The sequence below is a fragment of the Sturnira hondurensis genome, unplaced genomic scaffold (assembly GCF_014824575.4).
Source record: "Sturnira hondurensis isolate 20B ecotype Veracruz unplaced genomic scaffold, ASM1482457v3 Scaffold0020787, whole genome shotgun sequence".
NCBI classification, from domain to species: domain Eukaryota; kingdom Metazoa; phylum Chordata; class Mammalia; order Chiroptera; family Phyllostomidae; genus Sturnira; species Sturnira hondurensis.
In genome coordinates, this window is record NW_028093418.1 from 4,206,445 (window position 1) to 4,220,619 (window position 14,175).

The 14,175-nt window shown below is 52.9% G+C and overlaps 1 long non-coding RNA gene across 1 annotated transcript; it reads right to left on the minus strand.

The window, feature by feature from the left end:
* Positions 1–741: 741 nt before the first annotated feature.
* LOC118976204 (uncharacterized) lies at positions 742–7,676 on the minus strand. Its single transcript, XR_005064210.1, has 2 exons — positions 7,578–7,676; positions 742–2,971 (listed from the first exon to the last, which is right to left on the minus strand). It is a non-coding gene; the product is annotated as an uncharacterized LOC118976204 (long non-coding RNA).
* Between the last annotated feature and the right edge of the window lie 6,499 nt (positions 7,677–14,175).

The following is a 14,175-nucleotide window of genomic DNA, read 5'->3' on the forward strand; positions in this document are numbered from 1 at the left end:
TCGTGTGTGTTTGAAGGTCTGGGTCGTCGGTGGCTGGGCTGACTCCAAGGGCTGGGAGTGGGGACCGAGAGGAAGGTGGCTCTGCGCCCCCGCTGTGGGTCCCGAAATGGGACCCTTTCCGGGACAGGACTGAAAACCAGTGGGTGATGGGATAGTGTGAAGACTGGCGAACTGTGGCCCAGGGGCCATGTCCAGCTCACCTCCTGGTTTTGTAAATAAAGCTTTATTGGTGCACTGCTATGACCCATTAATGATGAATGGGCCGTGGCTGCTTTTGCAGCAAAGTTGAGTGGTTGTGATTGATAGAAACCCTATGGCCCACCAAGCCCAATATATGTATTATCTGACCCTGTACAGAGAGAGTTTATTGACCCTTGGAAGGATGAAGGGGGCCTTGGCCTTGGGGGTCCCGCAAAACTTGGGATCGGTTCTGTTTCCCACCCGGTGCTCATGAGCAAAGCTGCGCCATCTCCAAGCCTCAGCTCTCTACCTGTGAAATTGGGTGGCAATGCTCGTTCTACCCAGGCGCTGTGGGTATTAAATAGAAAGTCTCTTTTTTGTACCTCTTTGTATTATCTTTAGTGGTTATGGGGCATCACCACCTGCACCACTAACTGACAGTCATCTGCCTTGAGGTAAGGTTGTCCCACCTCACGAACAACACAAGCTGAATTGTCCCTCAAGCTGTCATCAGGTTCTTTCTGGGTGTGCTGTCAACCCCACACACACTGTATTGCTTTCCCCATGAAACAGCCAACGGTCTTTAAAGAAATTGTCAACTGAAGAGAGATAGTCTTTCACATTTGCCCAAATGCCTACCATTTCTTGTGTTCTTTCTTCTTCCTGCAAGTCTGGCCCCTGATCTGAGCTAACGTCCCTTTGGCTTAAAAAATTTCTGTTAGTGTTTCTTACAGTGGTTCTGCTGGTAGTAAGTTATCTCTAGTCTTCTTAGCTTTTGTTGACTTAATTTTTTTCCTTGCACTTTCACTGGATATGGGCTTCTCGCTGACACTTTTTTCTTTCACGTTAGATGCTCTCCCATCGGCTTCGGCTTTCACTGTCATGATGAAGTCAGTCATTGGTTTTCGTTGCTGTTCCATTAAAGACGTCATCTTTCCTTTGGCTACTTTCCAGAATTTCTGTTAAACTCCGTATTTTAGTGGTTTTAGTAGGATATGCCTAGATGAGGTTTGTTTGTTTTTTAATTTATCCTCCTTGGAGTTCCATGAGCTTCATGGGTCTATGGGTTGATATTTTTCATTAATTTTGGAAAATCCTCAGCCATGAAATCTTCAAGTAATCCTTCTATCCCACTTTCCCCCTCTGCTCTCTTCCTGCCCCGTCTCTTCCTTGCATCTGTGTTAGAGCATTTGCTGTTGTCTCATGGTCCTTGGACACTCTGTTCTGCTCTTTTTTCTTTCTTATTTGTTGATAGATCCATATGCAGTTGTGAGAAGTAGTACAAACATATCCTCCACCCATCACTCAGTTTCCCCAGTGGTAACGTCGTACAGAACTGTTGTGCAATATCACCACCAGGATCCTGAGTCAGTACGACCCACTGATCTTACCAGTGTTCTCAGTTTTTCTCATGCTGATCTGGGGTGTGTGTGTGTGTGTGTGTAGTTCAATTCAACTTGATCACAAATGTAGGTTCACAGGTCCACGACCTCAATCAAGACACAGAACACCACCATCGCTCTCAGGAGCCCTTGCGTGGCCCCTTCATAACTGCCCCCATCTCTCCACCATGTCCCTACCCCCCGCCCCAAGCCCTGACAACCACTGATCTGTTCCTAATCTCTAAATTTGGCATTTCAAGACTGTTATATAATGGGGATCATGTGCTATGTAACCTTTGAAACTGGCTTTTTTTACTCAAAAAAAAAATTCCCATGAAACTCGTCCGACTGGTTGCATTTACCAATAGTGCATCCTTTTTTCTGACTGAGACGTATCCATGATATGTACACCATTGTTTGTTTAGCCGTTCACCTGTTGAAGGACCAATGAGTGGTTTCCGGTTTGGGGCTGTGGTCAGTGAAACTGCCATCGACATTTGTGTACAGGTCTTCAGGTGACATGAGTTTTTCTTTCTCTGGGATAAATGCTAAGAGTGCGATTCCTGGGTCACGTGGTCGTCGTATATTTACTGATGCGTTTTCAAGTTCACCGATTCTTTCTTCTCCTGTGTCCCGTCTACTGTTAAGCTTGTGTGATGAATTCTTCAGTTCAGATACTGCGTACTTCAATAAGTTCTTATTTTTCTGTTGAATTCCTTCATATCATCCTCTATTTGCCCATCGTTTTCCATTACCTCTTTAACATATTTAAATATTTATTTTAAAACCCTCATCTGCTGAATCTAACGTCTGGGAAATCTGTGTGTTTGCTTCTATTTTTTGCCTCTTTTTTCCTAATCTCATGGCACCCAGGATCCCTGGTTAAGCTCAACAACATCATGTTCCCCACCCCCAAACAGGAGGAGGAGCTGCTGACCGAACCCCAAAGCCCTTTATGTTTTCCAGAGTGAAGTCACATGTCGCCTCTCACTTGAACACGAGACTTGCCAGCTCCCTGAGGTGCCCATAATGAGGACACGCCGTTGCTTGGGTGACCGTGGGTTACAGGCTGGGGCCCAGGGTCAGCACTCTGCGGCAGGTGCCACAAAGGTGTGGGGATGCGATGTGCTCCTCTCACGAGGGACTTTGTGTCTCTTCAGAGGGGGCAGGATAATGGCCCCAGTTATGGACAGACATTGGCATAAGAGTGATGGGTAAGACTGACCTCACCCTCCAGGCAGCAGACACTGGGGCTGTTTGCTGCCCTCCCTTCAATTCCAGCTGTTTGAGTCCTCAAACACTGAGATGACATCAGGCATGCGAGAGATCTATGGAGAAAATGCCTGTCCAGAACAGGGAGGCAGCGGCCAAGGTGGGCAGAGCCCTATGACCGAGATGCAGGTTGGCCCCTGTGAAGGAGAAAAGGAAGGGGAGGAGGGGAGGTCTTAGCCTGCTGGCCAAAGCGGCACCTTGCTCCAGGTCCCCTGTTGGAGGAGCCCTGACCCCACAGGACTGGGCCTGCCGTGGTCTTCCTGCTGTGGTCAGCTGTCGGCTGGTAGCAGCCCAGGGAGAAGTGGGCTCAGCACACCTGGGTTCAAGGGTGACATCTGGGGCATCTAGCAATTGTCCTTTCCACAGCGAGAGACCACAGGGCCTGCCGGGTGGGTCCAGAGCACCAGCAGTCCTCACTCCACCCTACACAACAGCTCGGCCCCATCGGGTACAAAGCCTGGGGTGCGAGGGATCCCAGCCAGTTCTCAAGTGCATTGGGGCTGCAGGAGGGAGGCACACATCCCCACCCAGGCCTCCCCTGGAAGGTCACCAGCAGAGCCAGCCCACAGCAGTGGGTTTCAGTGAACCACTTGAACGTCAGTGAGGGTTGGATGTCCTCAGAGAGAATCAAACCATGAAATCACTTTTAACACAAAAGGCCCAAGAAAGAAACAGTGGCACTAACCAGCACTCAGATGTGGAGGGCGCCTGCTGTCCTGCCGCCCTTGCCACCGCGGCACCCGCCGGGCACGGAGAAAACCTTTCATCTTTTGGGTTTGTTTTTTTAACAGGATCAGGAGGGTCTGGGTGTTTCGTACGTAGTAGTTCCCCTTTCGAGTTCTCCAGTCGATGGGTTGTGCCACACTGAGCGAGCCTGGCACGCAGCTTGGGCTGGGGGGCTGCGTTTCGGCCTCCTTAACGCCCGGCAGGGGCGCCAGTGTGTGCGGAGGTGTGAGGACGTCAGCAGTGGTGCAGCCAGTCCAGGAAGGGCACGCCTTCCTGTCCGCAGGGCTCACGCGTGAGTGGCGGGCCACCTCTCCGGGCGGCAAAGGGGAACTGCTGCACACCCACGTCCTCGACTCAGTTCCTCCAGCAGCTTCTCGGGGTTCCTCAGGCCGCCCGCAGGCTGGGAGGTGCCCGATTTCGAGGTCACACCCAAACAGAGTAGGGCAATGGAAACGTCTCGGGGACTTTTCTCTGTGCGGTGTTGCTTCACAGACAAAGCACAAACGTCCCCACGTCCTCCGGCACTTCTTTACAACCCAAAGGAAGTAGTTGCAGCCCCCTATCCCATGAGACTGGGGTGGGGGGAGGAATCACGGCCCCTCCCCGCTGAAACTGCCCTGCCAATGACCTCCGTGTGGCAAAGCCCGTGGCACGCCTGCATCCTCCTCTCCATTTTTCAGACACTTTATTTTCTCTCCTGAGCTCCTACCTCCCCGGAGACTCACTGCCGCCTCACCTTCAGCTCTGCCCCCTCTCTGACCCCTCCAGGGTTTTGGTCCTGGGTCTGGCGTTCTTTTCCACCGACACCCTCTGCCCAGGTGAGCCCACTCAGGCTGATGGCCTCACACCCAACGTCCAGCCAGACCTCCCCCAGCCATTCACCTGGCTTCCATGCCTTTCCTCTTGAGGTTTCCCTTCAGATTTCTCTCCAAGTCTGCCCTGTTCAGTAAACAACCCATCACCCGCCCCCCAGCCCTTCCAAAACTTAGGACTTCTTCATTTCCCCTCCTTTCTGGGTTCCTACATCTCCACCCGCAGTCATTGTCTGCTTCACCTGCCAGGTGTCCCGAGTCCGTCCACAGGCCTCTGCCTCCCGAACCCTCTCCCTGGGATCAGCCCCATCGCCCCACTGTCACTGCACCGCCTCCCCTCCTCACCCACCTCCCGGCTCCTCCCCAGTCTGTCCTGGAAGGTCTTTACAGCCGTCCTGGCGGTCTTTGCAGAGCTCGGCTCAAATCAGGTTACTCTCCTTCTTAACGGTCCCCAGCGGCAAACCCCGCCACAGGCCAGTGGGACTCCGCCGGGCATCTCCCCCTCTTCCGTGTTCGCCGGGCTCCAGCCACACGGGCCTTGCTGTCCTGGAGGGGGCGCTGCCTTCCCCTCTGCAGGAAGGTTCCCCAGGGTAGGTATCCAGGTGCCTGGCTTTTTCTCAACCTTCGGCTCTCTGCCCCCAGTGTTACCTCCCTGAAAAGTCCCACGACTGTATTGTACAGGGGGCTTCCATCTCCGCCTTTACGTAATCTCCTCCTAGACCAGCGAGTTTCAGCCTTTTTCATCTCATGGCACACAGAAAGGAATTACTAAGAGACTGCAGCCCCCCCCAATGTATTTTTTGTCGATCTGACAAAAAAATAGATAAAATTTTGGTTCATCCATACCAGACAGCTATTGCTGTCTTGGCTGTTGCCATTTTCTCAGTTGGCAGTCTGAGGGAAAAGACATCAGCGCCCCGACTGAACAGTCAGGAATTGCATGTTTTGAAGCTTCAGTGGGAACACCCACTGATGATCCCTGCTCTGGACTCTGAGCCGGGGGGCGAGGTGAGGGGTGCATACGTTAACGGTTTATAACTGAAAGTCCAGTTAACTGTTTCCGTCTGGTCCAAGGGCCTCCTCGTCGGTCATATGAACTGGTGGAGGAATTACATGATACCTGTTCCCTTGCAGCTTCACCTGTCTCCTACCACACTCTCAGATGGAGCTCAAGGTCAAGGCCATGGGCTTCTTCCCCTAACAGCTATTTCTGAGGGCTGAAGAGAGGCAATGGAAAACCCTATTCTCCTTCTTAGGGCAAATTTTAGGGGTCAAAGCATTCCCCTGCCCCTGCCCCTGCCCCTGTCCTAGTGACTGCTCACTGTTTAGAGCTTTAATACAGGTGCACCCTGCCCCCGCCCTGTTCCCCACCCACCCCCCCGCCCCACCCCTGGCAACAGTGACTTGGGGCATTACCTGACTCGGTCCTGGCCGTTCAGAGTTCCTTCCCAGGAATCTGGGTGTGAGACAGGAAGGATGGGCAGCCTTCCTGCAGGGGCCTAGACTCTGACAGGCGGCCTGTGGCCTGAGAAGCCAGCAGAGCACCTGTGGTGAGCAGCGAGGAGGAGGTGGGGGACGACACCCTCCCTGAGCACCCCTGCGTCTCCTGCCCCCCTGGCTCTGCGCATCAGGGCTCACGCCTGTATCCTGCCATCAACTTCCTTTTTTTCAGAAGCTAAGTTGAGATGGGCCCTGCTCCTCACAGGCAGAAGAGTCGTAAATAGTACAGACAGGAAGAAGGTGAAGAGTCAATCTATTGGTATGGAATAGCAGGGGCTTTTTATGACAAAAATCCCCCCTAGGCTGTCCTCCGGGGGACCAGACAGATCTGACTTGGAACCCTAGCTCAGACCTGGTGACCCCGGGCCAGTCAAAACCCCTCTGAGGCTCAGTGAGCCCATCAGTAAGATGGGGAGAGAACGCCTGCCCACCAGTGCTCTGGAGAAGGTGAGGGGGAGAAAATGTTCTGGCGGCCACGATCGTCTAGTCCTCTGAGCAAAGTTCCCTGTTTCCAGGCATCTGGTGTTTTTGGCAGTGGCATCAAAAGCCTTGAAGATGGGGCCCTTACCTATTGACTCCCCGCTACCCGCGCAGGAATCTATCTCGGGGGAGCGGAGGAGCACATTCTGCTGAGATTTATGAACACTGGTGTTCTTCGTTGCCAAGAGCTGGAAGCGAGTCAGTGGTGGGGGCCTGGTTTCATAAATCAGGGTGTACCACCGCCAGAAATGATGCTTTAGACTGTGGTTCCCCGCCTTTTTGGACCCCTCAGAGGATCTGAGGAAGACTCCCGGCCTCCTCCTCGGGAAAATGCACATCTGTACATTTTCACAAAATTCAGCACATTTCAGAAAAAGCTCGTGGGTGCCCTGAAGCGTCGCTGAATGAACAGTTATTTAGAAGAACCATTTAATGATACGTATCAGTGCACCCAGTGCGCTAAATGAAGTCGGAAAAAATCAGACCACCCAGCCATCTGTACAGTGTCACAGTTTTGTAAAGCAAAAATAATTTACCTGCACGCATGTTTGCACACGCGTCCACATGCCTATGGCAGCCATGGGGATCTGCCTCTCAGACCTCCCTTCGAGAGAGAACCTGCCAGGGGCCCGAGGTTAGCGGAGGCCTGGCAGCTACAGTGTTGGGCTGGGGCCACGCTATCCCCAGGCAGCCCCAGCTGACAACTGAGCACAGCGGGGCACTGGGGCTTGGCCCTCCTGCCCAGCACGGGGGCGGTCTGTGTTCCGGACCTCTCCATTGTGTTGGCCAAACTTCCCAGGTCTCCGGTTCTTCCTACCCGACCCTCTGTTCTTCAGAAACAAGGACCCTCTGTCCTTCTCTCTCTGTTCTCCCATGTGCCGGTGGGCATCGCCGCCTTTGGCCACTCCCACCCGCCCCCAGTCCCTCACCCGTTGTATTTCATGGGGGATCTCCGGATGCATCACTTGAACTTCGACTCTGTCTTGGCTTTCACTTCCCCGGGGACTGTGACCGACTGTGATGTGTTCCTACGTGTGTGCCACGCTGCCCCCGTTTCGGTCAATGAAAATTATATTACTATCGACATCAGAAAACATGTTTTCTTTTACTTGAAACATACATATGTATACAGGTGGTATCTTTATATTTAAATGCGCTCTGAAAAATTGAAGCCCCATAGACCATGAATTTCATGTGCTTAACAAAAAGTGGGTGTCTCACGTACCCGCAATTTCTTCTCCGTCTCACAAAGGAGACGGAATTCTTAGTGGCCGCAGCGCAGAGCTTTCTGGAGCGCAGAGGACAGAGCGCCAGCCCTCTCTGTCCCCACGGGGGCCCCTGTTCTGGCCCTGAATCCTCCGTCCAGAAAGCCCGTTCCAGCATTCTGGACTTCTCTGTGGGGACATGGCTGGACAACAGGGGGCAAACACTCTTGGTGGACGGGGCCTCTCGAGGGTCAAGGGAGGTCCTGGCTGCTTTGATTTGTGGAAGTTTCCAGGATATTTGAAAACAAATAACATCAAAAGAGAGTTCAAAGTTTGTGGTGTATTTTAAGTACTTACCTGGAACAAAATCGTATGTTTAACACACTTAGACTCACATAAAACCTCCACAGTCGTGGCAGGGTTACAGAATTTATTTTTCACAACATGTAACTGCTTGTCCCACCAGGGGCGATGTGGCTGGTGACGGGGCAGAGGCAGGAAGCTGTGTGACGAAGGGCTTATCTCGGTCTCGGTCCTTCTCCGTCTCTCTCGGCCCGTGGCGGGCAGACCACCTTCCGTCTCTGTGTTCTTCAGGTGGGCCACCGACTCCGGGGGCTAACTGTTAGCTTTGTCTCTTTTTCCTATCTTGACGTTTGTCGGCCTTTTGTGTTTCCAATTATAAACTAACCCATATACTCAAAGGGATTTAACTGATCAGAATTATATAAAATAGGAAATGAACATCCCCCATAATCCTGGCCCCTGCCTTCAGGGTAACCACTTGTAATACTTCGGTGTATATATTCTTTCAACATCTTCTTTTTAAACATTATTTTTTAAATTTAACGAGGAACTATTTAATACATATAAATGCACGTTTAAGTTGTGACGTGTAAACACTGAAGTCCTATCCACGGACCCAGTTCCCCATTTAAGAGCCGGCACACGTTCCCCACAGGCTAAAGCTTGCGTGTCCCGCCCCCCCAGGAACACAGGTGAGTAACCAACACCTGAAGTTCACTCTTTCTTGTCACTCCCCGTGTTCCCTACACTTCTGCTTGTTTCTGAACTTTATAAACGTGCCTCTCCCTGTAAGTTGCCTTCCGGGACATTAGGAGGCATCCACAGCAGTGCATCGAGCTGTAGTTCGTAGAATGTGTGAAGGGAATGTATAGATTTTCACCTGTTCTACTAGCTGTGGAGTTGGGGGCTGTTTCCAGGATTCCGCCATTACTAACAACGCCACTAGGAGACCCCAGCGCCTGTCCCCTGGGTCCTGGGCTTCTCTGGGGACAGCGGTGGGAATGGAGTCACTGGGGTGAGGTCAGACGCAGCTCCGCAAGGTGACCTTCCCAGGCGGTCCTGAGCTCACAGCTCCAGCAGGGGCAGGGGGCTGTTCCTCCTGGGCACCCTTGGCAGCGCTTGGGGCCAGTGGGCTCTGCAGTCAGTTCCCGTTTGGTGGGGGATTCGGTGAGCCGCATTCTCTCACTATGTGCCTGTCCCAAAGGTGGGGCCGGGATCGGTTCCCTGCCGAGTTGGCTCTTGAGGTCACCCCCTCGGGAGTCGGCTGAGGGCTGGAGGCGAAACTGTGCAGCTGCTCTGGAAGACAGCTTGGCAGTTCCTTCCAAAACGAAACATACTTGAACCATATGATCCCGCAGTTCCGCTCCTTGATGTGTAGCCAAGGAACTGAAAAAGTTACGTCCTCACAAAACCCCTGCACGCGGATGTTTATAGCAGCTCTATTCAGAGTTGCCAACCCTTGGAAGCGACCCAGGTGACCTTTAGTAGGTGAACGGGTAAATAAACTGAGCTCCCTCCAGCTCATGGAATATTATCCAATAATTAAAAAAAACAAAAAAAGAGCCATGAAAATACACGGAGAAAACTTACGTACATACCACCAAGTGAGAGGTGCCGATCTGAAAGGGCTGCACACTGATTTCAAGTGTACAACGGTCTCGAACAGGCAAGACTATGCCGATGGTAAAAAAAAAAGACGGTGGCTGCCTCGGCTGGGAGAGAGAGGAATGAACAGGCGGAGCACAGGGTTTTTTAGGGCAGTGAAACTTCTCTGTGACATTGTACTGTCATGTGGGTGCCTGTCTTTATGCATCTGTCACAGCCTGTAGCATGTACGAGACCCAAAGCGAACCCTTGTGCAAGCTGTGGACTTCGGGTGATACTGTTGCCAATGCAGGTTCATCGGCTGGACCACAGGGACCACTTGGGTGGGGGCGTTGATGATGGAGGAGGCTGTTGGGTGGGGAGGGGCAGGAGGTATGGGGGGCCAGAGGTATGTGGAAAATTTCTCTCCTTTTTACTCAATTTTGCTATCAAACTCAAAGTTGTCCTTTTAAGTACACAAAAGTATACTTTCCACTCAACCTTAAGCTGGTCTAAAATACAAAGTTGCTGACCTTTCTAAAGGCTGTGTGCTATTGTCTTCAGCCTGTACCAGTGGAGGTTGGTACCAAGAAGGGAAGTTCACGGATCCACAAACTCAGGCGCAGCCAGGGCCTCAGACATCACGCAGAAGCCACCGAGGCAGAGGGCGGACCCCCAGACAGCCAATCCCCGCTCTCTGACTCACCAGCTGTGTGCCCTGGGCGAGTTGCTCAACCACTCTGACCCTGTGTTTCTCTATCAGTAAAGTGGAATAACTGGGTTTATCTCCTTTATAGATGAGATAATCTATGGTGAACTCTTAGCCAGTACTCCATGAATGTTAGCTATTATTCACATTATTTTATCCAGTACAGTATTCATTCATTCATTGATAATTAATTGAGACGTGTGCCAGGTACTGGGGTGAACAAGGCTTACCACCTAGTCCAGCATCTCTCCGGGCACACGGCAGAGTCAGGAGCCGAAGGCATGGCTCCCATTCGGGCTTGGCCGGCAAGCACCCGCTGGTACGCACACACGGGCAGCAGCTTCAGGAGGCTCCGGCAGCCAAGCAGTTGCTCAGAAGATTTTGCTACAAGCCGTGGTGTGGCACAGAGCTCGGCTGCCAGGGTTCAACTTGAGACCCAGCACCCCCTAGCTGCAGGACTTTAGCAGGCTCCTTACTGCCTGTGTGCCTCAGTTTCCCCACCTGTACAAAGGAGTGGATAACAGAACATATCTCGTGATTTGTCTGGAGGATTAAACCGTCCCATACGTCACGTGTAGAGAGTGCCACTGGGCACAGAGCAGGCGCTGTGACGTGTTAGTGACCACTCTTCTTTTTCTTGTTCTGACTCACCAGTGCCTGGAGCGCTGGCCCCCAGCAGTGGCGACCAGGGGGGAGCAGGGCGGACTTCCTTGGTGTCCACGAAGAAAGCCAGACGGCCAAGTCATTTCAGCAACCCGGCGGCGTTCTCGAGAATGTGCCTGCCTCGGGGGCGTTTCTCCCACCCTGTGGCTCAAGGAGGCGTGAGGCGGTTTCTGAGTCACCCATCGCCACGGCGCAGAAACCGAGACCGCATGGGAGTAGAGGCCTGCGAGGGGGACTGGTCACAAACTGCGTGTGACTCACCCAAAGAGAAATACTAGCTGCGGCAGCTGCATGTGAAATGACATGAAAAGCGAAGTCCAGAAACCAAGGGGCAATGCAGTGTTACATTGTGTTAACACACACATGCACACACAGAACTTCACGTGCCTGTGTGCTATGGCCACACAATGGTGGTTTCTGGCCGGGTCACTGGTCGCCTGGCACTTGCGGGTGGGAGAGGCACATTCCTTTCACCCTGTGCTTGGTGGCAACTTTTAAATGTGGAGCCATACACTCGTATTGCTTACTTAAAAAGAAGAAAAGGAGGAAGCAGAGATGGAGTGGACTCAGGAATCAGCACTCCACTGTGTTCTGTCAAACATCTTCTGCTGCTTCCCGAGCAGATGGCCCTGGGCGGGGTTGGGCTGGGGCCAGCGGGCAGCCCCCCTCCCCCGTGGGTGCGCGGGGAGCCACGTGGGGCCCTGTGGCTAGACTCATGCCTCCAGCTGCGTCTTCCTGTGTGGTGGGAGGCCGGGCGCGGGGCTGAGAGTGCCGAAGAGGAGGCCCCAGCTGCCTGGCACAGGCTGCACACACACTGCAAGGTCATGGTCCTGATACCTGGGTCTGGCCTGGGCAGCTTTCCAGGGCAGACGGTCGTGACACACAGCCCCCCTACAAGCACCAGGTAAGGCTCTCCATTGAAGCTGCCCAGCGCCATTCACAGGGCAACTTCCCAGAGAAACCCGGGGTCAGAGCAGCCCAAGGCTCAGGCAGCATATCCGGAGGGGCCAGGGTTTCCTGGCCTGCTCTGGGCATCCGTGGGCTGGTGAGAGCCCAGAGGAACCAGGGTTCTTATTCTTCACCCGTCTGCTCGGCTGAAACATAAAGATGCTTTTCAGAGCTCTCCTTGAATTGGCCCTGCAGCCTGGGACACACACAGCATTGTGTGCGGAGACTTTCCTGCAGCCAGCAGAAGGGACAGAAAGGCCCTTTCAGTTAACTGCACAGGAAGCGGGGCTCTGTCCCAGGACGGCCCCGTGGGCCCCTGGGAATTCACAGGCCGTCTGAGCACCATTTACTGCCTGCGATGTTGCCTTCGGGATTTTCAGATGCCCTGTAGCCAACGATTCTTTGTACCTCCCTGTAGGAAAAACATCTTCGTGTGCCCGCAAACAGGTACTCCTCAAACGTCCTTTCTGCATTCAAATGCACATGCACACACACGTCTGTACGCGATCATACTCGTGCCTGGCAACACAGGTGATGTCTAGTAGTTCAGATGTTTAGTACGAGGTAACAAGTGAGATTTTCAGAGGGTTTAAAGTGACACGCAAAGTTATGAGTGATAATGTAGTCTCCTTTGTTTCTCCAAATCTGAGTCATCGTTCAGTCCGTTCTCTTCACCTACAGATGGCAACGCCTGCTGTGCTCCTTTTCTGCTGTGGCTCATCATTCATTCATTCGCCCAGCATGGGGAGGAGCCCCGCCATGTGCTAGGCGCCATTCTAGGCTCCTGGGCTGTGTCAATATCATTGTTACGTGGTCTGCAATTTATGGCCTGAGGTTTGCATTCCAGTGAGGAGACAGAAGTTCACTGTGGTTTCAGAAAGGGACAAGGATGGAGAGAGGGGGCTTTCTGGGGATGTGACCACTGAGTGCAGACCTGAGGGTGACAAGCCAGGGAGGCCCGTGCATACCTGGGGCTCCAGGCAGGAGAAGTGGAGACTCCCCTGCTCACTTTGGTTCCATTGTACTCACTTGGCAACAGCCAGCCGAGTTAGACCCAACTCTCCACCCGCCGCACACCCCCATCTGCATGACTGAGCCTTGGCTCCAGAAAACTGGGCCACCACGCTGGCTGGCCTCACTGAGAGTCACGCCCAGAATCTCAGCGGGGAGGGTGGGAGCAAGGGGAGACTCCACGCTGGTGAAGCTGTTTGGTCTCTGGCCCCAAGACGGCCAGTCCCCAGCAACAACTCTCCTGCTTCCCTCTCAGCTCACCCTCCTTCCGATTTCCCAAAGAGCTCCCTACCATCGCCAGGTCCCAACACCCATGCACTTACCGACTTCCTTCTCGCCCAGACCCTTCCTCCCTGCTTCCCTGGAGGAAGCAAGCAGTGGTGCCCAGCCCCAGTCTGCTACTCTGGCGCATCACTCCAAAACTTCTCCCTCTCACCCACATTAGCCTTCCTCCTCCTCCCAACCCCCATCTCCCAGAATCATGCCATCAGCATAGAAATATGGGGTATCTCCTATAGTAAAAAAATATAGTCCTGGTCTGTGTGGTTTATTTGGTTGGGGGTCATCCCACAGAGTGAAAGGTCACTGGTTCAAATCCTGGTCAGAGCACATGTATGGGTTGTGGGTTCAGTCCTTGGTCAGGGCATGTGTGAGAGGCAGCCAATTGATGTTTCTCTTTTCTCTCTTCCTCCATTCCCCTCTCTCTAAAAATAAATAAAATCTTTAAAAAAATCTAAAGACCCTCTCTTAATGGTACTTTCCCCTCTATTCGCCTTGCCCAACAAAATCCCTAGGGAGTGGCTGTCTCCAACATGCGTCTCTTTCCATTTGCTCTTCAGGCCTTTGCTCAGATAGCACCTCCTCAGTGAGACCTTCCCTGACCATTGTATTTAAAACCGAGTCCCGGCCCTGGCTGGTGTAGCTCAGTGGATTGAGTGCGGGCCTGCGAACCAGAGGATCGCGGTTCGATTCCCAGTCAGGGCACATGCCTGGGTTGCAGGCCGGTTCCTTGCAGGCTAACTACCAGCAGGGGACGCACAAAAGGCAACCATACATTGATGTTTCTCTCCCTCTCTCCTTCCCCTCTAAAGATAAATAAATAAATAAAATGTTTTAAAACCGAGTCCCTCCTACCCAGCTTCCCTTTCTCCATGGCACTCATCTCATTCTAATACATGCTGTGAGGCACGTATCTATTTTGTTTACATCCCTTTCCTGGGATGAAGTCCAAATAGGACCGGAAAAAAGAAGAGTCTGGCCCTGCCCTGGCTGGTGTGGCTCAGTGGATTGAGAGCCGCCTTGCGAACCAAGGGTCACTGGTTCGATTCCCAATCAGGGCACATGCCTGGGTTATGGGCCAGGTCCCCAGTAGGGGGCGCTCAAGGGTCCACCACACATTA